We start from the raw sequence: 26771 nt of genomic DNA, 5'->3' as shown, positions 1-26771 counted from the left end.
TTTGTTACAAAACAAACCACACAAGAAAAAAAATTACCAGATGACCCAGCATTTCCACTTCAGGTTCTATACAAAAGAACGCTATTAACTCGGTTAACAGAGTGCTTGCCCAGCACCACAATGCCCTTGGTTGATCTCCAGTATTGCATAAACAGTATGTTGGTGCTTTCCTGAAATATCACCACTTAAGAGAGAATCAGAAGTTCCTGATTATCCTCAGCTATACAGTAAGGCCAGACTAGGCTTACGAGTACCTCTAAAACAACAACAACAACAAAAACCCACATTATTCTCACAGCTAACATGTAGTGCAAACTAAGTGCCCACCAACAGCCAAATACAAAAATTATATTCAGCTGTAAAAGAAAAGAAAGGGGCTGGAGAGATGGTTCAGCAGTTAAGAGCACTGGCTGCTCTTCCAGAAGACCTAGGCTCAGTACTGAGCACCTATGTGGTGGCTGTAACTCTAGTTCCAGGGAATCTCATGTCCTTTTCTGGATTCTGTGGGCACCAGGAATGCACCTGGTACTCAGACATGCACACCGAGGGGGGAAAAAAACACTCACATACATAAAACTAAATCTTGTGGGGGGGGGGGGGGGGGGGGGGGCGCATGGTGGTACGTGCTTTTAATCTCAGAACTTGGAAGATGGCAAGAGGATCTCTGTGAATTACAGACAACCTAGTCTATGTATCAAGTTCCAGACCAACAGGGTTACGTAATGAGATGACCTGCATCAGCCAAGCGGGGCTTGCAGATGAAGAGACGCTGCCACCAAGCTGGTGTCCCCTCCCACCCTTGATATCAACCCTACAGCTAACATGGAGGAACCATGGTGGCCAAAGCAATGCTCTGTTGCGAGGAAGAGTCCACAGAGCCTGCAGTATCTATGGAACAACAACAAAAAAATGCAGATCTGACTGGAAAATGCTTTTAAAAAGTGGTCTCACAAAATTAGAAGGAAAGACAGTGGAGCAGAGCCTGGCAGAGAATGGCAAGACAGTGAATGGTATGAAAGCAATAAGGAAGAGCGCTCGGCTGCATTGGACAACAAACATGTCATTACTAAATAGGGCTGGCACTTGGCCCTTGGACTGGCCTGAAGCATGGAGCCACCGCTGCTGCTCACCTTCCTGGAAGAAGGGGAGCTCGGGACCATGGTGCTGCCCACAGCTGCAAGCACAACAGTTGTGCCACGTGAGCCTAAGGGTGGCCAGCATAGAGGACAGGGAGGTGTGCAATGGCCTGGAGCTCTCACAGATCCTGCCCCTGAATGCCCTGCCCAGCAGCAAGACCATCCTGACTCAGGGCAACAGCAAAATATCCAAGACAAGTCTCAGTGACTGTCCAGTATTTATGGTGCTTCAAAAACCAGAAACCTTAAACCAGACCAATGACTCCTTGCAATGAGTATTTGCATGTAAAGCTGTTTGGGCAAAATGCCACTTTAACAAACAAATATGTTATAGAGAGGTGGGAAAGATGGAGGAATGGAGCAACGTGTGCAATGGAGAGAGGCAGAATTAGAGATGTAATAGCAGTGACAGGTTATGGGAAAAGGCTGCAGTTGGACAGGGTCAGGGGTGAGGGCATAGCCGACTGTCAGGCAAGATGGTATGCAGCAACTAGAAGTTCACACAGGTTCTACCTCTGAACAAGCTGCCCAGCCACAGACAGGATCACCCTGGCTCTGAGCAATAAAAGGATGTCTGAGATGGAGAATGGTTTATTTTCTAGATTGGAACCCCCTGAAAGACCTCCAGGGTCTGTGCTGCCCCCAGAGACCATGTTGGTATCTGTGATCTGTGCTACCCTCAGAGGCTAGACCATGATCTGTGCTGAGCCCCAGGCCATGCTGATACCCAAGGTCTATGTGGATGTCCATGGTCTGTGCTGCTGTCGAAGGTCATGTCTATGCTCTGGTCCATGCTGCTGCCGAGGGCCATGTTAGTGTCTGTGGTCCTGCTGCAGCCAGGCCTGTGTTACTACCAAAGGCTATGTGGATATCCATTGTCTGTGCTGCTGATAGAGGCATGTCCGTGTTACCACCAAACAATATGTGGCTGTTCTGTGCTTCTACAAGAGGTCATGTTTATGTCTGCAGCCAGTGCTGCCGCCAAGGACCATGACGGTGCTGGTGGTCTGTGCTGCAACTAGAGGCCTTGTGGATGTCTATGGTCTGCATTCTCACTAGAGGCCATGTGGATGTCCATGGTCAATGTTACCACCAAAGGCCATGTTGATGTCCATGGTCTGTGCTGCCACCATGTAGAGGGTCCATAGTGTGCTGTCGCCGGTGGCTATGTGGATGTCCATGGTCTGTGCTGTCATCAGAAACCATGTGGAAGTCCATGATCCATGCTGCCGCTGACTATAAAGGGCAAGAAAGCTTCTTTTGCAGTGATATCAATGACTGCAGACTCACAGTTGAGAATGAGAGACATAGAAGGCTTCTGTGACAACCTTTCTCCTCCACCCCCCAAAAAAGACAGTCTAGACAAGAAGCCATTGAAGAGTCCTCTTAAAAATTGTGATAGCAATCCTGAAATGTCTTCACAGTTGATGACTTCTGGTGGGGGTGGGGTGGGGGTGGGGGCTCAGTTTTCTTTAAGGGACTGGCCACTGAGAGTTTGACTATGCTCCAGTGAGTATATGGGCAACACAAATTGGACTTGGTATTTTTTTTTTATTTCTTTTCTTCTTTATTTGGGGGTGAGACACAAAGAGGGGGTAGACCTGGAAAGACTAGGAAGTAAATATGATTGGAGTGCATTACATGAAACTCCCAAATAATCAATAAAACTATTATGTTGGGGATAAAAAGCAGGAGGAGCAGCACAGGGAAAAAAAGGTGGCACATGCTACAACTCAATAAACCATAATGACTGGCTAGAAATCACACAAAAAGCCAAAGTATCTCTTGGCAAAGTTAATTTTGCTAATTTCAACTAGTGTGAAGTGCCCCAGTCCCCTCCCACCCTCAGTTTCTTGCCTAAATGAATAAAGTTTTACTCTTGCTATCCTCTTTATTTAGAAATTAAACTTACCATGAGTAGGAATAATAGAAGCAAATGTATACCTAGGGGCAAGTATGTCTGCAGTTTCAGGTATTACTGAACCACATCCCCAAAGAATGAAGGGCTTTGACAGTTAAAACTGGAGAGAAAGGAGAACGTTTGGTTTTGGGGTTTTTTTGAGACAGGGTTTCTCTGTGTAGTTTGGGGCCTATCCTGCATCTTGCTCTGTAGACCAGGCTGGCCTCAAACTCAGAGATCCGGCCACCTCTGCCTCCCAAGTGCTGGAGTTAAAGGTGTGCATCACCGCCGCCTGGCAACATTGTGGTTTAAAGAGTACATAGAAGCTGGGCAGTACAGAGGCAGGAGGATCTCTGTGAGATCAAGGCCAGCTTGGTCTACAAAGTGAATTCTAGGACTGCCAGGGATATACAAAAAAACCTTGTCTTGAAAAAAAAAATAACAGAGACAGAGAGAAAGAAGGGAGGGGGAAGGAGAGAGACACAGAGAGAGAAAATCTGGGCATGGGGTGCTCACCTTTAACCACAGCATTCAGGGTGCAGAGGCAGATAGATCTCTGAGTTCAAGGCCAGCCTGGTCTACAGAGAAAGTTCCAGGACAGCTAGAGCTACACAGAGAAACCGTCTTGAGAAAACAAACAAAGAGTACATAGAGGGCTAGGATGCAGCTCAGTGGTGAAGAGCTTGCCTAGCATGCAAATAGCTCCTCTACATTCCCTCCCCAAAACATCAACTCCCAAGAGTAAGTACATAGAAAGGTAACAAAACCCCCTTCCCCTCAAAAAAAAAAAAAAGTCTGTCTAGGAGGGATGAACTGGATGGAATCCACAAGAGTGATACAAGGCTCCCGCCCACCAAAACATCAAAAGTAAAGGGGGCGGTAAATCTCCCTAAGGATCTGGTTTCTAAGAAATTACAATTTTACATCAGAAAGCATAAAATGAGGAAGAGGCTCTCTTAGAGAGCAAGACTGCTCAGGAACAGAGAATAAGGACAGGGCCACAGCAGCTGAGGGAGGTACTGCTTGCTGACTGGAAAGCTAAAATACACATAGTTGGGCCTAGTTTGATCCTGCCACTAAGGAGGCAGAAGCAGAAAGATCTCTCTGAGTAGGAGCCAGACTGGTCTATCGGGTTCCAGAGCTATTATATAGTGAGACTCTGACTCCAAAAACAAACAACAACAACAATAATAATAACAGCCATGGAGTTTAGCTGCCCATTACTGGATTATTATTCTCTTGGAGAAATGGATCCAAAGACCCATCCCCTAAAAAATAATCAAGACAGAAAAAATTAATATGCTTTCATTTTTATATATATTATCATCTACCATTCCTTACAGGAACAATACTTTTCTGAACCGACATACAACTCTACTGCTACCATAAATCCTACCTGCTTTTCAGTGCTACTCACTGTGATGACAGCTAAAGAATGCAATGTGGCATACTTATAAAAATATCAGCTAAAGTGCTGCAGATGTAGTTCAGAGGTAGAGTGCATGCTTAGCATGCTTAAAATTAAAAGTCTTAGGTTCAATCTCAAAGATATCTCATACCCCATGGAAGACTGGTTTAGCCTAAAACATAACAGAATCTCTCAACTGAACAGCATCTAAATGTATCTGCTTACTCACAAAGTCTGAGGAAATAGGATGGACCCTCACCATTCACAAGCCCTTATCTTAAAGAAAATAGGAAAGGGTTCATCCTAATCTGCCTTTTTATGGACATTGAATTTATTGAATTCAAATTTATTTACCAGGGTGGGGGTGGGGGGGAATTCCCTGCACTCTGTACTCTTAACATTTTTTTTTTTTTTTTTTTTTTTTTTTTTTTGGTTTTTTCGAGACAGGGTTTCTCTGTGTAGCTTTGCGCCTTTCCTGGAGCTCACTTGGTAGACCAGGCTGGTCTCGAACTCACAGAGATCCGCCTGGCTCTGCCTCCCGAGTGCTAGGATTAAAGGCGTGCGCCACCACCGCCCGGCTACTCTTAACATTTTTAAAATGCAGACTACACCCTATTGATGCAAAGTCACAGGAGAAAGCCAGAGCTACTCCATAACATACAAGTAAATAACTGTCTTTCTGTACAGTATCAGACACAACAAAACTATGCCCACACTACAGACAAGTGACAGCCTAGAGTCCAGACACAGAGAAGCAAAGACTTCACCTCCTGCTATATCAAAAATCCTCAGGCCATTACCTTGATCATTTTAACATGGCTCAATGATCCTGCTGTGCATGTTTCAAAACACTCAAGTCAGAAGGGACTGAAGACAATGAGATAATCCATCTACACAAAGGCTTGTTATCACTTTGCCATCAGTGTCTAACATGCTGTGAATAAAAGGTCATCTATAAAGTTTTGAATGCAAACATCATCAACACTATTTGTGGTGACACACATGCAATCCCAGCACTCAGGAGGCTGAGACAGGAGAAGCTCAAAGTGAGCCTTAGCTACACAGTCATGGACTAATAAAAAGTAATTGTAAAAACATCAATAATTGGGAGAAACATAAAACTTAAAACCTCTGTATCTTCAGAAATATCGCCCAACAATTTACATATACCTGAAACTCTATCAGGTACCTTCAGAAACACCAACCACTAAGCCTGGGAAAGGATATCAATACTTCAAAGCCATTAACCAAAATCACCACACCAAGAATATAAGAAGACTACCCTGTAAAGTACATGCCACCCTCGGGAAGCCCTCCATGCCACCTTAGGAAGGCCATATCAGTAGGCGATGCATTTTAAGCAAAGACCTTGGCACCTACTGGATTACATCACTGTCTGGCCATGCTCACTAGTAGCACTCACATCACTTCAGCTTAGTCTAACCCACTATGAAAACACAGCCAACTCATAAATTAGTAAACCAGCATCCAAAGTAAAGGCCAGATGAGCACCTATGCTTGCTACAGTCACAGTGGGTAAGAAATTACTTACTATACAACCTAATGGTCAGGCTACACCTCACCAACCCAACCTGAAGTACTCTCAAGTCAACACTTCCTCAATGTCACCAGAACTTTTTACATAGCGTATGATCAACCAAGTGATTAAAGTTGTAGAAGAGTATATTTCTTTCCTTTCTTTTTTAAGGCAATCTCACACTTTGTAGCCCAGGTTAACCTGATCTCATTATGTAATATCAGGCAGGCCTCCAATTTGCCGTCATCCTCCTGCCTCTGCCTTCGTAAGTGCTGGAATTACAGGCATGGACCAACCTGCCCCATTTAAATGAACCAGTGCAGTTCATAAGTTGATATTTCTCACTAGAGCAGCAGCATTCCTTTAAAGCCCAACAGGGAGATCTAGGCCTAAGGTGACATACATATTCAGTTCTCAACAAATAATTTCTTCTCTTTGTATTTGTTTTACCTACAAAATGAGAAACCTTGAGACTAAATCACCTCTCAATCTTACAATTCATTCCTACAGATGTAAGAAATAAGGAAATATGGACAGGTCAATCTGATGGAGACAATTCCTTAACTGAGATTCTTTCTAAGTGTGTGGATAACAACCAAGATTAGCTATCACAACAAGCATGCTTTCTTAACTGCTGAACCATTTCTCCAGCCTCTCATTTTGCTTTTTCAAGACAGGTCTTTGTAGCAGGAATCTTAAAAGTTCTTATTAATAAAATCAAACCCGAGGCGAGTTATTGGGGTCCATGCTGGTAGATCAGAGAGTCAGAACGAGCCACAGCTATCTCACCTTGCCATTTCCTCAGCTGGTCCTGTTTCCCCAGACTGGAAGCTTCTGCGTCCTCATCCCAATGGCTTTCACCTGAACTGCTGCTTAAAAGCCTGAATGCTTAACCAGCCAAAATCTTAACCAGCCAAATGCTTCTAGTTTCTCGTCCTCACGCTTTATATATCTTCCTGCTTTCTACCACCACTCCCTGGGATTAAAGGCTGGCTTTCTGGGATAAAAGGCGTGTCACCATGCTTGGCTATTTCCAATGTGGCCTTGAACTCACAGAGATCCAGAGGGATTTCTATCTCTGGAATGCTAGGATTAAAGGTGTGAGTGCCACCATTTTCTAGCCTTTGTATCTAGTGGCTGTCTGTTCTCTGACCCCAGATAAATTTATTAGAATACACAATACCACCACATTTCCTCTCTTTTTGTCTAAAATTAAAGAAAGCTTATAACTAATACAAGAAAACTATCTTCAATAAGCATATGCAATATACAGTCAAGATTACATTAACAATGTCTAGTCCATTAACATTTGACAGATCCAGACAAAAAAAACTCCATTATATATAAACAATGTCCAGTCCAGTAACATCTGATAAACTCAGACCAAAAAATTTTCATTACTTATCTTATTTAAAACAAGTAGTTCCTTTTTAAAAGTAAATTCCATAATCTCCCTTTTTATCTTATCATATCCATATTTTCTCTTTTTTCTTTTCATAATAGATTCAATAGTCTACCTTTTGTTATTTTTATATCTTCCCCTTTTTCTTCAGTGTAGATTCAGTGATCTACCTATTTATCCTATTATTTCTTTATCTTTTTTCTCAGAGTAGATTCGATGATCTATCTCATATCTATATTCTCTTTTTATCTTTTTTCTCAGAGTAGATTCAATGATCTATCTCATATCTATATTCTCTTTTTCTTTTTGCTTTCTAGGGGTGAAGATATCTTTAGGGAATCTTGAAAAGAAAATTTTTGGGTTAATCATCAAGTCCTGTATCATTTGTCCAGTCTCTGCATAATAGGAAAGTTCAGGGCTTGTTTCAAGTCCTTGTTCAAGTAGTCTGTCAGGCTGGATCATCTCAGCTAGCCATCTCGAAATTGTCCTGAGCAGTTTGTAGTCCAAAGTCGATCTTTCGGTGTTAATCAGCTTAATGGTTTTACCATAGTCCTTTTGAAGATTTCAAAGTTGCTGTTAGGTGTGATCATGGTTCCATGCAGACTTTTTTTTTTTTTTTTTTTGTGCCTCCTCTGTGGTTTGGAGCAATCATAGTCTGATAAATGTCTGTCTCTCGGAACCATGAACATTCTTCCCTAGAACAGAAAATCTTCACAACAATTTCTCCCCACCATTTTGTCTTGCCAAACTTTTCCAAACTGACCTTTGCCGATGCTTTCTTGTAACCTGATGGTCCTCGCAATTCTTCTCTGAACCAGCAGCAGTAAACTCTTCGTCCCTGGTAGCAGCATCATCGCAGTCAACAATAGGATGAGAAGGAGCTGGCAACATGAAGCAGTAGTCACTGCTTCCATGGTCCCACCACTGTTTGTGGCTCAGTCCGGGCCAAAGCTTCTCCAAGCCTCCTAGGCCGGCTCAAACTCGGGATCCTCCTGCCTCTGTCTCCTTCAGCAAATCCTACCAGCATGCACCACCACAATGGGCTGAGTGTAGCTTGGGCCTGAGCTGGGGCTCACAAGGCCACAGGTAAACAGCTTTTTCATGAATTCGTAACACGAACGTTGGGCGCCAGATGTAGCAGGAATCTTAAAAGTTCTTATTAATAAATCAAACCCGAGGCGAGTTATTGGGGTCCATGCTGGTAGATCAGAGAGTCAGAACGAGCCACAGCTATTCACCTTGCCATTTCCTCAGCTGGTCCTGTTTCCCAGACTGGGAAGCTTCTGCGTCCTCATCCAATGGCTTTCACCTGAACTGCTGCTTAAAAGCCTGAATGCTTAACCAGCCAAAATCTTAACCAGCCAAATGCTTCTAGTTTCTCGTCCTCACGCTTTATATATCTTCCTGCTTTCTACCACCACTCCCTGGGATTAAAGGCTGGCTTTCTGGGATAAAAGGCGTGTCACCATGCTTGGCTATTTCCAATGTGGCCTTGAACTCACAGAGATCCAGAGGGATTTCTATCTCTGGAATGCTAGGATTAAAGGTGTGAGTGCCACCATTTTCTAGCCTTTGTATCTAGTGGCTGTCTGTTCTCTGACCCCAGATAAATTTATTAGAATACACAATACCACCACAGGTCTTCTTCACACTGGAGAGATGGTTCAGCAGTTAAGAGCAGTGGCTGCTCTTCTGGAGGATCTGGGTTCGATTCCAGCAACCACACAGTGGTTCACACCTGTGTGTGACACCAGTTCCAGGGAATCTGAGATCCTCTTCTGAACTCCACAGGTACCAGGCATACATGTAGTATTCAGATAAAACATTCAAACGCGGCTGGGCAGTAGTGGCACACGCCTTTAATCCCAGCACTCAGGAGGCAGAGCCAGGTGGATCTCTGTGAGTTCGAGGCCAGCCTGGGCTACCAAGCAAGTTCCAGGAAAGGCGCGAAGCTACACAGAGAAATCCTGTCTCGAAAAAAACAAAACAAAACAAACAAACAAAAACATTCAAACACACAAAATGAAAGGAAGAAATCTTTTAAAAACAAGGAAATAAAAACAATATCAGGATATGAAGAAAAACAAGCCAGTGAGTAACAAGTCTCAAATGTTTAAGAAGTTACATAAATTTAAACTGAAAATGACAGAGAATTTAAAGTTCCTCCAAGCCGGACTTGGTGATGTACACCTTTAACTGCAGCATTCAGGAGGCAGAAGTAGGCCAATCTCTGTGAGTTTGAAGCCAGCTTCTTTTTTTTTTTTTTTTTTTTTTTTTTTTTTTTTTTTTTTTTTTTGAGTTTCAGGACAACATAGTGAAACCTTGGCTTAAAAACTAGGGGAAGGGGCTGGAGAGATGGCTCAGAGGTTAAGAGCACAGGCTGCTCTTCCGGAGGTTCTGAGTTCAATTCCCAGCAACCACATGGTGGCTCACAGCCATCTGCAATGAGATCTGGTGCCCTCTTCTGGCCTGAAGTCATACATGCTGTATACATAATAAATAAATAAAATCTTTAAAAAAAAAAAAAAAAAAAAAACTAGGGGAAAAAAAGTTGCTAAATACAACGTTCTCTGCTGTAAGACCAGTCTGTTTGGCTGTGTCAAGTCTCTTACTTAAAAAGATAAAAAGGCCAAACTGCAAAAGGGTCCACAGCACTGTGTTCATGTAGGTAACATGAGAATGTACAGCTCATAAAGACTTGTTATCCCCATATACACTAGGCATACCATGCAATGTTCAGGGTTCTCAATGGAATCGGACACTTGCTTACTCTGCCAATGAATCAAACCAAGTGAAATTCGATGTGGCCTTGATGGAAGATATGCTTGTTTCTAGGTACAATCAGGTAAAATGTAGTGTGGATTCATTCACAAATCTTGTAGGACATCACACACCCTTTTCCTGTCGTATGTCATCCAATAGATACATAAAACAGGACCAAATTCACCAAAGAGAACCCTCGCCAGCCTCTGAAGAAGGAATCCGCACTGACTAACATAAGTTTCTAAAGGTGATGGCCGCCCCCGTAGGGTGACCAGCACAGCTCTTTTCAAAGGCTCAATTCTTCTACAGCCTGCTCTGGCTTATACCAGACCCACTGGTATGTTTTTCAATCTTTAAGTAAGAAAAAGATTACCAAAGGATTTGACTAATATCTTAATTTAAAAAAAAGAAAAAAGAAACAACAACAACAACAACAAAAAAAAACCAGACAGTGGTGGCGCACCCACCTTTAATCCTAGCACTCAGGAAGAGGCAGGTGGGTCTCTGAGTTCAAGGCCAGCCTGGTGTACAGATTGAGTTCCAGGACAGCCAGGGCTACACAGAGAAACTCTGTCTCGAAAAAATACCACCACCGACAACAACAAAACAAACAAAAACACAAAACAATAACAGAAACCCTCGAAATCCTTTCCTGAACCATTAGTGTTTGTCTTGTATAGACTTCATGCCATGTAAGCAGGCCACTAATAACCATGTCATTTTCAACTTTTGCTTTTACAAAAAAAAAAAAAAAAAACTCCCCAGGATGGAACTGCTGGAGAACAGGACATGCACTTCTAGTTAGGTCACACACACCCCACCACCACCACTGTTGTATGAATGCCTGATCCCCCCACATCCATCAACACTCGAACATGCTCTTTTCTATTTGGAGGAAGGCTAGACATTATTGTTCGCATTTTTTTGATGTGTCTGAGTCTGCAACTGAGTGCGGGTGCCTGCAGAGTCCAGAAGAAACTATCGGGGCCACTGGCACTGGAATTACAGGCAGTTTTGAGCTGTGTGCAGGTGCTGGGAACGAGCCTTGGGTCTTCTATATATACACACATAGAACAGTACAGACTCTTAACCAGGGAGCCGTCTCCCCAGGCCCCTTTTTCACATTTTGGAAAGCCATTTACACTTTACTTTTCTGCCAAGTATCTTTTTGTCCATTTCTATTGGGCTAGGCTGGTTCGTGCTTTGTATTTTCATTTTTTATAGCATCTGACAGCATTCCCTCTTCAATTATTATACTCTGGTACTATCTGTACTAGTCAGCTTCCAGTGGGGTTCACCCCAGTTACCACCCTCTTTCAGTTCTCATTTTAACCTGCTCTCAATGCAGTTCACCAGAAGACACCCCCACATTGGAATGAAAAATGTTCTCATCGGCTGACCTCTCTGACGGCAAGTTTTCTTCTCCCCAACTACTCCTCAGGCTCTCTGCCTGGAGAGCTCCTGTGATTCTTTCTCTCTCACAGTAGCCCTATCAGTCTTCCAGGTTAACCAATCCTGAAGAAAACTTCACCTTTTAGTCAGTTTCCTCAGCAACTGAAGCAAAGCTTAGGAGATCCCAAACCAGCTAGCTTGGAGGAATGAGGGCAGTCATTGACATTGGTTTCTAACTATCTCGTGCCTCTGCTGCCTGTACCTCTTCAGCACATCCTACCGGCACACATCACCACAGCCAGTAAGTTATTAAAGTACCTCTAGAAACACAATTCTTTTCTTTTAAAGATTTATTTATTATGTATACAGTGTTCTGTTTGTATGTATGTCTGCACACCAGAAGAGAGCACCGGATCTCATTATAGATGGTTGTAAGCCACCATATGGTTGCTGGGAATTGAACTTGGGACCTCAGGAAGAGCTCTTAACCTCTGAACCATCTCTCCAGCCCTAGAAACACAATTCTTAAACCAGTGGGATCATCTCTGTACTTTAAACACCAGTGCCCAAGTAGTAGACAGTTTCCATAAAGGTCTCACAGTGAACTAAACCATCAACTACATAAACTAGTGACAGGCAATCATGCAGAGAAGGTCCTGCTTTCCATCACATGCTACACAACCACATCTTCCCTGCACTATGCCTTCCCCAGCTCACTAAAACATGCCTCCAGTTGTGAGAGACAGACTTGGCTCCTACTGCCATACACCCACCTTCAATCCAGTTCATTCAACTTTATAACCTCATTCACCCCTCCCTCCTCTCAATCTTCTGCCACTGCCTTGAAGATGAACACAGCCACTTCTACTTCTTTCTTACTTGGGTTCTTTCTTGATCAGGGTTTCCTGCTACTCACGTGTACAGTTTGTGATCTACACTTTCTCTGTAACACCCACATAAGGCTTCTGAGCACCTGAATCACAATGCTTTTGAACAGAGACATGGTATGAATGAAAAACATGCCATGGACTTCAAAGACCAAATAAGGGGTCAAGGGTATGGTTCCATGGCAGAGTGCTTGCCTGGCATGTCTGAAGCCTTAGGCTCAATCCCTAGTATAGCTTCAAGATTAAATAAAAACAGAAGTTAAAAAAAAACTTATTTATTTTGTTAAAATAATGTTAAATGTTACAATAATATTTTGCAGCTGGGCAGTGGTGGCACACACCTTTAATTCCAGCACTCAAGAGGCAGAGGCAAGTGAATCTCTGAGTTTGAGGGCCAGGGATACACAGAGAAACTCTGTCTCAAAAATAAATAAATAAATAAATAAACAAACAAACAAACAAACAAAAGATATTTTGGACATAGTGAGTTAAACACAAACACAAAATTCAAATGGCTGGGGATACAATGCAGTGGCAGAGCAAGACCCATACAAACTGCCTCATACACACATAACTATATATATGATGTATGCTGTGTATGTATCTTCCCCACTTTTCTTTTCATATATAGTACCTAGGAAATGTCAGTACACAGCTTGACTGCCATCCTGAGACAGGGTCCTGAGTGTTACACTGAGAGCACCAGCCAGCCCCAGAGCCACTTTCTTTAACCAGGTATGATTAAAGCACAGCAAACACTGGACCTGACAAAGGATAGTATTAGATATTTGTCAGATGAATTATGACCAAAATTGGTATCATTTATGTACATTCAACTAGAGACAAAGTATACTGGGAAGTAGCAGCACTCACCTTTAATCCCAGGACTCAGGAGGCCAAGGCAGGTACATGTGAGTTTAAGGCCAGCCAGGGCTAGAGTCAGATCCTGTCTTCAATAAATTTAAAAAAAAAAAAAAACAAAAAACTTTTGATTAAAGGCTAAACAACAAATTTTTAATTATGTCTTAGTTGAATGATATACCTTTTATTTGTTTGTTTTGTTTTTCTGAGACAAGGTTTCTCTGTGTAGCCCTGACTGTCCTGGAACTTGCTCTGTAGACCAGGCTGGCCTCAAACTCAGAGATCCACCTGCCTCTGGGATTAAAGGCACTGCCCTCCCACCCCCTCACACACACCTGGCGAAATGAATAGTATTCTTAAAATTGGAATCAAGCAAAAACATTTACAATTAGCCTTTAGATATGAACTGTTTACTTCTTTAATATTAATCACCCTGCCCCTGGTATTTCTAATTTTCACACAGAAATTCTCATTAGGATTCAGAAACTAAAGATTAGCTATTCAAAGTATAAAATCTTTAAAAGAATTTTAGAATTTTGAAAAATCAACCCTCAAATATTGATCACAACTCAGAAAGTTCAATGAGCCAATGCTAAGAGGCAGTTCAGCAGAAAATAAGTACAGCAAACTTGGCCATCTAGTGATCAAGAGCTGGACCCTATGCGATACTACCAAAGAGGGTATAGTTCCCAAAATGACAGGACTGTCACCCCACAGAAGACAGAAAGTTGTTCATTTGGCCTTTAAACAGACAAATTGGGGCTGGAGAAGTGGCTCAGCAGTTAAGAGCACTGGCTGCTCTTCTAGAGGACCCAGGATCAGTTCCTAGTATCCACACGGTAGTTAACTGTAACTACAGTTCCAGAGGCTCCAACCCCCTCTTCTGGCCTCTGCAGGCACTGCACACATGGAATGCAAAACATTCATGCAGGTAAAACAAATCTAGCTAGGTGGTGATGGCAGGTATCTTTAATTGCACCCCAAGCTCCTGACCCACAGAGCTGCAATGCTTAATGTTCCCTTCTGTCTTGGGTTGCTGTGTTGGAGGTAATTATTACAGCAGTGGATGGAGAACTGATAATAAAAAGGCAGTTTTCTGTAAAGCAAAAGTCCATATACACTCTTTATCAACAAGGCTATATAGGCAACCAAAGAACTTATGAAGAAATATCTGTAAGCCAGGCGCTGTCTGAAGAGGCTGAGGCAGGAGGATTATCTGGGGCTTGTTAGGCTGACTGACTTAGTGAGTGATCCTTACCAAAAAAAAAAAGGCAAGCAGTGGTGGCATACACCTTTAATCCCAGCACTCGGGAGGCAGAAGCACACTGGGAGGCAGAAGCACACTTTACATATGAACTGTTTACTTCTTTAATATTAATCACCCTGCCCCTGGTATTACTAATTTTCACATAGAAGTTCTCATTAGGATTCAGAAACTAAAGATTAGGTATTCAAAGTATAAAATCTCTGAGTTCAAGGCCAGCCTGGTCTACAAAGAAAGTTCCAAGACAGCCAGGACTGTTACACAGAGAAACCCTATCTCTGAAAGAAAGAAAAAAAAAAGTAGATACTGTCTGCTGAAATGATACCGAAGGTTGTCCTTCTGACTTCCAAGTGTTCACACTCAAAAAAAGTCCTGACCTCACTCGTGCGATTTAAATTTCCGTATGAGGCTAGAGAAATGATGGCTCAGTGGTTAAAAGTAGTTGCTGTTCTTCCAGAGGACCTGAGCCTGAGTTCAATTCCCAACACCCACAATGGGTGACAGACAACTGCCTACAAATCCAAATCCAATTCCAGGGAATCCAACATTGTCTTCTGACAGTACCCACACACAGAAGATGCATATGCGCACACACACACAAAAATAAGTTAAGAAAATAAACCACCACATGACACAGCTACCAATGGTTGCCTCAAGATGGGGGTGGGGGGGGGCACTCCAGAACATACGGTTTCTGCAGGCATACCATAGCTACTCAGCTCCATGAACGCATTGAAAACAGAAAAAAGCATGCTTTAAGCAGGTGTAAGTCTGTCTTCCAGCACTGCTTCTAAAGAGCTTGAGAATCTACATCACGCTTTTTGTTCTTTGAAATACGGTCACACTGTGCAGTCTTGACTGGCCTGGGACTCAGAGATCTGCCTGGAGTGCTGGGATTAAAAACATGCGCCTCCACACCTGGCATGCACCATGCTTTATTGACCAAACATATCCTAACATTCTCATCTGGGCTCCACAACAATCTAGTTATGTTTTTCAATTTTCACACAATGCTGACTAACCCAGTGTTAGTTAGGAAGCCACTAGGCCAGCATTCAGAATGCCACTGCCCTCCTGCATGCTGCTGATTTCCAGCTCATCAGAACCAAAGCTTACACTCCATGAGCAGCTACCATGGCAGTTACTGTTTTCTACACGACCTTGCATATGCAGGCAGCTCTTATACTTTCTCATGCTTGCACTTACTGAATATTTTCCACGAATTCATTTATAGTTGAAGACACTTACTATAAGAAATGAACCAATTCAACCTCAACAGTATAATAAATGTGCATGACATAGAATTGTCTGGGGAGGGATCTGTCTATCTATAGTGTGTTCTTAGTGAAAGAGTGGAAGAAGGATAAAATACAAGAGGAGCCAGAATTTAAAAAAAAAAAAAAAAAAAAAAAAAACCACAGCCAGGCGGTGGTGGTGGTGGTGGTGGTGGTACAGCACACCTTTAATCCCAGCACTCAAGAGGTAGAGCTAACTCATAGATCTCTATGAGTTCGAGGTCAGCCTGATCTACAGAGCAAGATCCAGGACAGGCATCAAAACTACACAGAGAAACCCTGTCTCGAAAAACCAAACCAAAACAAAACAAAAACAGACAAAAATGAGGAATATTTTCACAGCAAGCTGGCCAGCATTTCTATAAATATTCATTTATTTTACATCTTGGGGTATGTATGCATGCACACACAGAGTTCAGAGGATAACCTGCAGGTGTTTGCTCTCTCCTATCTGATGATAGAACTCAAACTGTCAAGCACGGTGCATGGGGTTATCTGCTAAGCCATCTCACTTGCCTCAGGATCATTCCTAAGCTTGCACAACCACTCAGTGCAAACCAGTGACACAGAAACCTACTAAAGCTGTTCTGAAGATCTGAACAGGGCACTCATTCATGAAGTGGTGTTCATTAGGGATGAGTGGATAAACAAATGTATAGAAACATACAATGGGATATAACATACTTAAAAAGGAAATAAATTTTGAAATATGCTACACTGCAAATGAACTGTGCTGCAATGAGGCTTCAAGCCAGTCACAAAGCACAACTGTATTCCACTCACATGAGGCACTCAGAGCTGCTGCTAGTGGCAGTGGAGGAGAATAGGGAGCCTCACCTCACTTGGAAAGGTGAGGCTTCTGGAGCTGTATGGTGCTGATGGTTGCATTACATGTCAAAGTATTTAATCTCTTCCTAGCAGTAAGTGAAGAGTTGAAGAAACTGAAAACAATTCCTCCTACATCTATAAGAAAATGAGGTCAGAGCAAACTACTGCTCCCCAGAAAAGTGGAGAGGCAGTAAAGCAGATACAAAGGATCACAACTAACCAGCAGAGAAAGATAAACAAATATGAACACTATAATGAAGCAGGCGGATCTCTGTGAGTTCGAGGCCAGCCTGGGCTATAAAGTGAGTTCCAGGAAAGGCATAAAACTACACAGAGAAACCCTGTCTTGAAAAGCCAAAAAAGAAAAAAGAAAAGAAAGAAAGAAAGAAAACTATATGAACTATCGAGGCCTGGCGTGCACAGCTGTAAGGATTAAAAACTCCTCAAGGGTCACTGTGATGGGGGTTTGACTAGGTCCTGAGAGTGAATACCACTCTCTCTAACTCTGCCAGAGGATGGGGATAGGAGCCGTCTGAAATGTGTTTCTAGGGATACAGACTAACCAACTAACTAAGACCTAGTCCCAAGGACTACAGAATGAGTCCCAGTTCCCTATAACTTACACTGATAAAAGCCCAAGATTCAGTGAAGTTCTTTTACCCAGCACATCATGTCCACCTTTCAACAAAAACAATCACAGAGCATACTACAAAAGGGAGAAGAAAAAAAAGTCATAGGACTGAACCTGTCTCAGAACTACAGTCAAGCATGAAAAGAATGATGAAATTAAAAGACCAGAAAAATGTTAAGTCCATGATTAACTTGCTAGGGATTTAGTAGAAAATGGTAGACAGCATGCAGGAGCAGAATGAAATGTCAGTAGGAGAAAGGAAACTCTGAAAACTAAGTAGTGGTGGTGCACACCTTTAATCCCAGCCCTCAGGAAGCAGAGACAGGCAGATCTCGGTGAGTTTGAGGCCAGCTGGAGGATTCCAGGACTACACAGAGAAACCATGTCTCAAAAAACAAAAACATTACAAAGAAATACCGGTGCTGCACACCTCCTGACACTCTGGAAGTGGACACAGAAGGATAAGAAAATGACCAGAACAGGATCAAGGTTCCGCCTGCTGCCATCTGTGACTCACAGCATTGCTCCTGCTAGGATCAACCCCTGGAAAAAGAGCCAACAGTGGAAAGAGGCCAGCACTAGAATGCACAGAACCTGCTGCTGCAATGTCACAAATAAGCTCTGGTACCACTTTTGTTCCAGATTATCTTTTTAAATTTGTTAGTCAAGGAGGGGGTAAGGAGAAAACCTTTTAATGGAAAGAAATATGATTTTGTATAGAAACTACAAAACTTTACTTTAAAAGCCATAACCAGGGAGATAGTTCTGTTGGTAAAGTCCTTGCTACACAAACATGAGGCTGAGTATGATACAGCACCCTTGTATCATAAAAGTTAGATGTGGTCGATTGTGCCTATAAACGGAAGTGGAGACAGTGATCTCTGCAGCTCACTAGCCAGTCAGTTCAGCTTAACTGAAGTCTCAAAAAAAAAGCATGGTGGCCAGGCTTGGTGACGCACATCTTTAATACCAGCACTCAAGAGACAGAGGCAGGTGGATTTCTTTGAATTCAAAGCCAGCCAGAGGTACAAAATAAGGCCCTGTCAAGAAAAGAAAAAAAAAGAGAGAGAGAGAGAGAGAAAAGGAGACCAGTCAGAGCTATAAAGTGAGACCCTGTCTCAAAAAAAACCAAACCAAAAATAAATAAATAAAAAACATGGTAGACAACACCTGGGTAAAGACCCCAATCTGTGTGTGGATAGCAACCTCCACAAAGATACACATACACACAAATAAATGAAAGGAGAGTGAGAGGACCATCCATCCTTGTCATCTGTTGGGAAAAGCAGGACTCCTCTTTGTGTCCGTCATAAAGACCTGCCTCACGTCTTACTCGAACTGTATGCACAGCCCTTCTCTGGAGTGTTCTGGTGTTCTGTACATGGTCAGAGTCACACACAGATTGAATTGTTTTGTTTTGTTTTGTTTTGCTTTGTTTTATTGGTTTTGAGACAGGGTTTCTCTGTGTAGCCCGAGCTGTCCTGGAACTCCCTCTGCCTCTGCTCCCAAGTGCTGGGATTAAAGGTATGTGCCCCACCATGGTCTGGCTTCAGCCTTCTTTCTTATAGAATCCAGGACCAACATCCCAAGAATGGCACTACCCACAATAGGTTGGGCCCTCCCTCATCAGTTACTAATTAAGAAAATGCCCTACAGGCTTACCTACAGCCAATCAGTGGAAAAGTGCTGAGGGCCCAATGAAGACCTAAAGACTGCAAAGCAGCTGGCATCTTTCTTACCTACCAAATACATAGCATATGGAAACATGGCTGAAACATCATGTTACAGATCTACACTCAGAGAGGAGACTCCCAATAAAGAACCAGCAGACTTGAAGAACTGAAGAGAATTTATTAAAAACCATGATGAAGGTTGGGGATACAGCTCAGCCCTAGAGTGTTCACTTAGTGTGTGAGGATCCAAGCTATTCTCCAGCACAGGGGGCAGCAGGGGTGAAAGAAATTCAAGTCAGTCAAAAAAAAAGTTTTGCAGGGCGTGGTGGCACACGCCTTTAATCCCAGCACTCAGGAAGCAGAGGCAGGTGCATCCCCAAGGTCGAGGCCAGCCTGGTCTACAGAACAAGCTTCAGGTTGGTCAGGGCTATACAAGGAAACCCTGTCTCAAAAAAACAAAAAGAAAAGAAAAAAGGAAATTCAAGTTGGTCAATGAATGAAATTCAGGATGGACTAAGCTGGATCATTAAGAACAAAGATGGAACTGAAAAAAATAACCAGACGGTGACACAGATAAAAACACAGAAGACAGAGCATAGAAAACTGAGCATGTTGGCACAGCAGCTCACCCTGCACCAACAGAAGCTAGTTTTGGCAGGAGACTACAATTCCCTTACTCAGGAGGCTGAGGAAGGAGGATCCAGTTTTAGGCTATTTTAAACTACACAAGGAGACCTGTCTCAACCACAAAAAGTCAAGTTCCCCTGACCTGTAGAATTAGTAGTCCTAACAGCCCCAAAATCGAAATGATAAACTGTCCATACAACAGACTTAATAGAAGATCAAAGGAAATAGAGGGCTGGGAGATGCCTCAAATAGTGAACTGCTTACCATACAAGTACCAGGACCCAAGTTCAAATCCCCAGCAAGTATCTATTATCCCACAGCTAGAGAGGTAGACAGGAAGATCCCTGGGGTTGGCAGGCCAGTCAGTATAGCCCAATCAGTAAGTTACAGATTCAGTGAAGACTGTCTCACAATACAAGGTGGGGAAGCAATTGGGAAAGACAGCCAAAGTCAACTTCTGGTGTCTCTGTCTCTGTCTCTGTCTCTGTCTCTCTCTCTCACACACACACACACACACACAAATACACACACACGAAAAAGAAAGTACCGGTTCTGATACATAATAAAACATGAGAGAACCTCAATATATGCTAAATGAAGAAGCCAGTCACAAAAGATTATACACAACTACTCACATAGGAGATAATGAAAATAGTCTTCATTTAGACTGGTGATTATTATACAATTCTGTGGGATATTAAAGTCTATTATATAGTTTAGATAGTGTTGTATTTTTCATTGTTTGTAAGATCAGGTTTCACAGGGGGCTGGAAGCTCAGGGGTTAAGAGCACTGACTGCTCTTCCAGAGGTCCTGAGTTCAATTCCCAGCAACCACACGGTGGCTCACAACCATCTGTAATGAGATCTGGTGCCCTCTTCTGGCCTGCAGTCATACATGCTGTATAGATAATAAATAAAAAACCTAAAAAAAATTTTTTTTTAAAAAGATCAGGTTTTGCCGGGTGTTGGTGGCACACGCCTTTAATCCCAGCACTCGGGAGGCAGAGCCAGGCAGATCTCTGTGAATTCAAGGCCAGCCTGGGCTACCAAGTGAGCTCCAGGAAAGGCGCAAAGCTACACAGAGAAACCCTGTTTCGAAAAAAAAACCAAAAAAAAAAAAAAAAAAGAGATCAGGTTTCACATAGCCCAATGATGGGCTTGAATAATGATCTTGAACATGCTTAATCCTCCTGCTTCTACCTGCACCTGCTAGCATACTAAGCTAATGTTTCTTGTTTGGAGCTGTTATTTTTTTTTTTTTTTAAGACCCCTGAAATGTAGTTCACCAAACGGGTAAATATAAAATGGTCTGACAATCCAAAGAGCCAGCAAGGACCATTTGAAAATGGTTTGCACTATCTCCCAAAATTGAAGCTGGACATGTCCCAACAGCCTCAACTCTCCAGTCTGTGCCCCAGAGACACGCTTTTGCAATTTTGTCAAAACTGTTGACAGCAACTTTCTCTTACTGGAAACAATCCTATTTTCCGACAACAGAACAAAGAATAAAATGCAACACATTCAATCTGAAACGTAACACAGGCAAAGTGGAATGAACTTCAGCTGCGCATGCCTGTGGCCACCCGTCACTAGCTGCCTTCCTTAGCTCTAATGGCAGTAATCACCCCTGCCTCTGTAGTCCACAACCCCTGTTAAGGAAACACTGTGCTGTCACCTCTCAATGCACACACCCCCCACAGAAGCCACTAAGTGGCTAGCCTGTTCACATTCAACTTCATCCTTTCACCTCTCTTCACACCCTACCTACCAACTCATTCTCACTTCCCTTTCCCTGGGGAGAAGAGGACCTTAAAGAAAATATCCATATGCTCTCATTGTCCACCCCCCCCCGATTGCACTTTACCCTCTCCCACCAAGGAGGAGCAAAGAGGGCCTGCTCTCCACGTAAACACAGACCAGTGCTGCCTGCCCAAGACTTGGGGATGGGATGGGCTGCAGAGAGTGCTGACTCTCCTGCTTCACCAAACTGTTCCTCTTGCACAGTGGCACTCCAGGCACACTGTGGTTGTCTGATTGAGAATGGGTCCCCACAGGCTAAGTGTTTGAACACTTGGTCCTCAGTTGGTGGAACTGTTTAGGAAAAAGTAGGTGTGGCTTTGGAGGAGGTATGTTTTGAGGTTTCAAAAAGACTCCAGCCATTCACAGTGTGCTTTCTGTGTGTGGATCTGGATATGAGCTCTCAGCTACTGCTAGTGCCATGCCTGCCTGTCCATGGCCATGCTTCCCATCACGATGGTAATGGACTCCTATCCCAGAAACTGGAAGCCCCAAATAAACTCTTCCTTCTAAGTTACTTTGGTCATGTTGTTTTATCACACCAATAGAAAAGTTAACTAATTCACACACTAAAGCACCTAAGGCACACCAATGTCCTAATTTACACATTTTAGTAAATTCTTACTCATCCATGCCTTCTACCCCAGACAAGTCCCCAAGAGAGAGCACTGTCTACTCTCTGTCCATCCAGGTTTCTCACACTTCCTTGTTCATCAAGATCACTCATAACTTCTATGCCACCAAAGCCAGGAGTTATCTTAAGCTCTCATCATGCTTGACCTTAAAAGCTTCAGCATTCAAGGCAGGTTCCCACCAGCCTTCACAACAGCATTTTCCCTCACCTTCACAGTCACCAACTTTGCCTGGTTCCTTCTTCCAGTGTACTTGCTCAACATACCCTCAATGCCATCTAACCACGGAGGCCTCACACTGATGCCCTTTCTCTCCTCTAAACTCTAAATGCTGTGTGCTCTCTGAAAGTGTCCCAACTGAACAAGCCCAAATTCACCTCCTGATGTAGCCTTTACAACCTGTTCCTGCAGTAAGCAAAAGTCCCTACTGTCAGCTTTTACTTCTCTTACACCCATATCCAGTTGGCCAGCAAATCGCATCTGCTCTCGCTCCAAGAAGGATCCAGATTCCAATCACTTCTCAATACCACTCCTGGTCCCCTTCAGCCCAAGCTGCCATGACTGCTTTGCTGGATCACTGCCATCACCTTCTAAAGCCTCTCCTGCCAGCTGCACAGGGACAGCTATTCTTAACTCAGCTGCAGTTGGGGGACCTTTCAGAAACCAGACCATGTCATACCTCTGGCTCAAAACAGACCTACTTTACCACTCCCTCAGGGCTCTTCCCTCCAATGCAACAGGCACATCCCATTTCATAGCACTTCATGTATGCTGGACTCTCTACCTACATATATAATGCTCCCACATACCCATGGCCTCTTGCCTTGACCTTTCACCTTCTAGGCAAAAGGCCCTTCACAGGTAGCCCTAATCTGAGCACACTGCTTTCAGTCTGAAAACAGACCACCCCTTTCCTCTTTTGCTGGCTCCTATCAGAATTCAGATGGCTACTATACCATTTACTATCTATAACTGTCTTCCTGACACTAAAATTGTGCACTGCAAGAGGATAGGAATATGGTTCTGCTCTGCTCATTACTATAAGACAGTAAGTACTTAAGCATTTGGAAAACAAAATGGATCTTAGGAACAATGTTAAAAAAGAGACTTCATAGAATAAAAGATTCAACTTATACAGTTTACTGACATGCAAAAATTATGTCACATTATTTTAGGAGACATTCACAGATGGCAACACAGAAGTAAAGGAATAAAATGCCTTGAGAAGGTCAGAGAGAAGAAGAAGGTGGTCAGAGAGGTCACACAGGACCAAAGGTAGTGGCAATACTTTCTGAAACTGGCTAGTGCCAGAATAACTTTCAGTTCTAATTTTTCTTATTTGTACTCATCATGATACACACTCTCTGAATGAACTTGTTAGACTTAAAACAAAAAGTAGATGTGAATGGATAACCTAGCCCACCACTTATCTTCAAAGCAAAACTCTTCAGGCATACAGCCACCTTTGCTAGACACATTTTGACTAGGGATGTTTTCATACACAACAGCTGAGGAGCTGCAGAAAGTAAAATACTTGCCAACTGACCCTTTATAGAAAAACAGAACTATGAAATCCGAATGTAAAATTTGTAAAGAAAATGAGTATAAAAGCCAAAGACTGCATCATCTGTCCATGACGAAAAGCATACAGCTCAGCAGGCAGCGGTGGCCCACACCTTTAATCCCAGCACTCAAGAGGCAGACAGGCGGATCTCTGTGAGTTCAAAGCCAGCCTGGTCTACAAAGCGAGTTCCAAGACGGCCATGGCTACATAGAGAAATACTGTCTCAAAAGGAAAGAAATCACACTCCAAAACCTCAAATTTATATTCTCGACTTCAGCTAGAGGAAGGATATTACATTTATATGCATGTTTACCTACATGTAAAATAAGCATGTAACAATCATAATTTAAGGGAGAAAAATTAAATACTCCAAAATTTCCCTCAACAAAAATGTCCACCAGTCAGAACTCTATAGAGTCTCTGGTTGACAAGATCACACATCTCCCCTTAGGGCTCTCACTGGCCTCAAAGCGCTGTTTCTGTACACAGCTCTACTGTCAGAAAGAACAGTGACCAGAAAGGCACAAGTGTGACTACACTTAGGCACTGTACTGAAGTCAACACTATTCATTTATAGGGAGAAGACAACTAGTACTAGAGTCACGGCTGGAAAACTGCATGTGTCAGACTCAAGGCTTGTGCACTCGTGACCACAATATATTCTCAACTGAGGACAAACGTCAAGTCCTGCATGAGAAGCATATTATAACACATGGCAGGTGCCAAATGCAGAGGTGCTGAAACCCTGATTACATCAATCAGAAAGGCCTGTAACTCAGCTACTTAAGAGGCTAAGGCAGGAGTGTAACAAGTTTGAGTCCAGCATGGGCTTCACAGCAAGATCCTGCCTAAATGAATAACAAGTATTTTAGTCCAGAATATGTTATCTTCAAGAAACACCTAATTGCTGCCTGGCCTTCTGGCCAAGACCAAGAGCACTAAGCACTCTTTAAAAAGTTAGCACCAGCTAGCTGTAAGGTGTAAGTAATCAGAAGCCTCCACTGGGGCAAATCCAGGCTCTGCCAAGCTCATGATATACAGATGTCCCAGTTAAAGCATAAAAGTAGAAGCCTCTACATGCTTACTCAATTGCTCTCTTAATCACCACTCCAACTAGTACCCAGATGTCAGTCTCTAAGCTCTCAAAACCTGAAGTACACTCACTGATCACTGTTCTAACTGGTAACTATATCCCTTTCCAACAAAAGAGAAAGGACTTTTAAAAAAAAAGTAATTTATTTATTTTTATTTAATATGCATTGGTATTTGCCTGCATGTATTTTTGTGTGAGGGTATCAGATCTTGGAGTTACAGTTGTGAACTGTCATGTGGGTGCTGGGAATTGAACCTGGGTCCTCTGGGAGAGCAACCAGTGCTCTTAACTGCTGAGCCATCTCTAAAGCCCGGGAAAGGACTTTCTTAAAAACTGACCAAGGGTGCTTGCTTTGGCAGCACATATGCTAAAACTGGAACACTACAGTAACCATTCTGGCCCCTGTGAAGTATTCCATATTTCCAGACTATGGCTCCAAATCCTGACACCATCAGAGTGAGCAAAAGTTGAGGAAGAGGAAAGAGAGGAAGTAATTCAGCAGCGCACGGCCCGAATCCTGCCAGAGGATGATTTTGGAGTTACTTGGGTGGGTGGGAAGCCTTTGCAAAACTGGTGCCCTACATAGATGAAGCTAAGACCCAGATCATAAAGGACTTGACTAAAGTCTTGGTGAAAGAGAAGCTAAAACTCCTGAAAAAAGAATTACCAGAGCTCTCGGAGCTGACAAAAGACCTGAAAGGCAAGTGGACAGAAGTGAAGGATGTGTTAGAGCCCCTGTAACAGTTGTGGAGAAAGGGACCATTCTATCTGGAGAAGGAAGCAGATACGTGATGATGAAGTATAACCTCTACTTCAACTACTGTCCCAACGTAAGTTATTTCATCTTGGAATCCGTGAAGGGACTTTTGTCTTAGAAAGGCTTGTTATCTACAGAAATCTGATCAACAACCTATCAGTGGTGGATCAACCTGACACTTGTGGCAACAACTGTCCTCTGAAATCCATCACCTACACACATGTTGCTGTAAACAAAGAACTGAATCCAAAAGCAAAAATAACCAAAACCAAGCCAAAGTCCATTTTACAGATTGCTGCTGTTGATCTATCTGATGATCCTAGTTCTGATGAAGCTGTACTAACGCTGTAAGGCCAAAGTTGAAGAGAAGAAAACAGCGCTGAAGAAAAGGATCTCAATGATCAAAATTCAAAGAGAGCCATTACCTACAAGATTGCTGAAAACGGGGAATTACACCTAGAACAGAAAACTGACAGAAATCCCAGAGTAAATAGGGAAAAGTTCAGAAGAGCCAAAATTCAAAGATGAGGCCAGATTCGTGAAGTTCATCGAAAAGAGCAATGGTATAGTGGTGGTGAACTATCTGGCATTTGTGCTTGAGTTAAAAAGTGTATTAAGCTTAAAGCTGCTCCTTAGCCTAGTTTTTGGTAATTACTACAGATCAATGAAAGCATTTTAAACTTCGAGGCCAAATGGTCTACAGAATGAGTTCCAGGACAGCCAGAGAGAAACCCTGTCTCCCCTGCTCCACTCCCAAAAAAAAAGTGTTGTTTTTTTTTTTTTTGTTTTTGTTTTTGTTTTTCCGAAACAGGGTTTCTCTGTGTAGCTTTGCGCCTTTCCTGGAACTCACTTGGTAGCCCAGGCTGGCCTCGAACTCACAGAAATCCGCCTGCCTCTGCCTCCCGAGTGCTGGGATTAAAGGCATATGCCACCACCACCCAGCTCAAAAAAAGTATTTTAAACACCACAACAACCAAAAAAAAAAAAAAAAAAAAACCTAAAAATGTTATAAAAAAAAAAAGAAGAAGAAGACGAAGATGAAGAAGGAGGAGGAGGAGGAGGGCTGGAGAGATGGCTCAGAGGTTAAGAGCATTGACTGCTCTTCCAAAAGTCCTGAGTTCAATTCCCAGCAACCACATGGTGGCTCACAACCATCTGTAATGAGATCTGGTGCCCTCTTCTGGCCTGCAGGGATACATGCAGGCAGAACACTGTACACTCCTCTTCCATTTTCTTTCTTTGTTGTGTAAGGGGAGAGACAAGCAAGGTGCCAAGGCACGTGTTTGGAGGTAAGAGGACAACTTGCTGCAGTTAGTTTTTTCC

The 26771-nt window shown here is 42.9% G+C and overlaps 1 protein-coding gene and 1 pseudogene across 14 annotated transcripts in view; one reads left to right on the top strand and one right to left on the bottom strand.

The window, feature by feature from the left end:
• Ppp6r3 (protein phosphatase 6 regulatory subunit 3) overlaps positions 1-26771 on the bottom strand; it is a 133604-nt gene that overhangs the window by 100180 nt on the left and 6653 nt on the right. The gene's annotated exons all lie outside the window — the stretch shown is intronic.
• Positions 1108-26084, top strand: LOC114692348 (annotated as a pseudogene).

This window comes from Peromyscus leucopus, chromosome 1 (genome assembly GCF_004664715.2).
Source record: "Peromyscus leucopus breed LL Stock chromosome 1, UCI_PerLeu_2.1, whole genome shotgun sequence".
Lineage (NCBI taxonomy): Eukaryota > Metazoa > Chordata > Mammalia > Rodentia > Cricetidae > Peromyscus > Peromyscus leucopus.
Note: the sequence above shows the minus strand (reverse complement) of the source record. Positions and strands in the feature narration are given on the sequence as shown.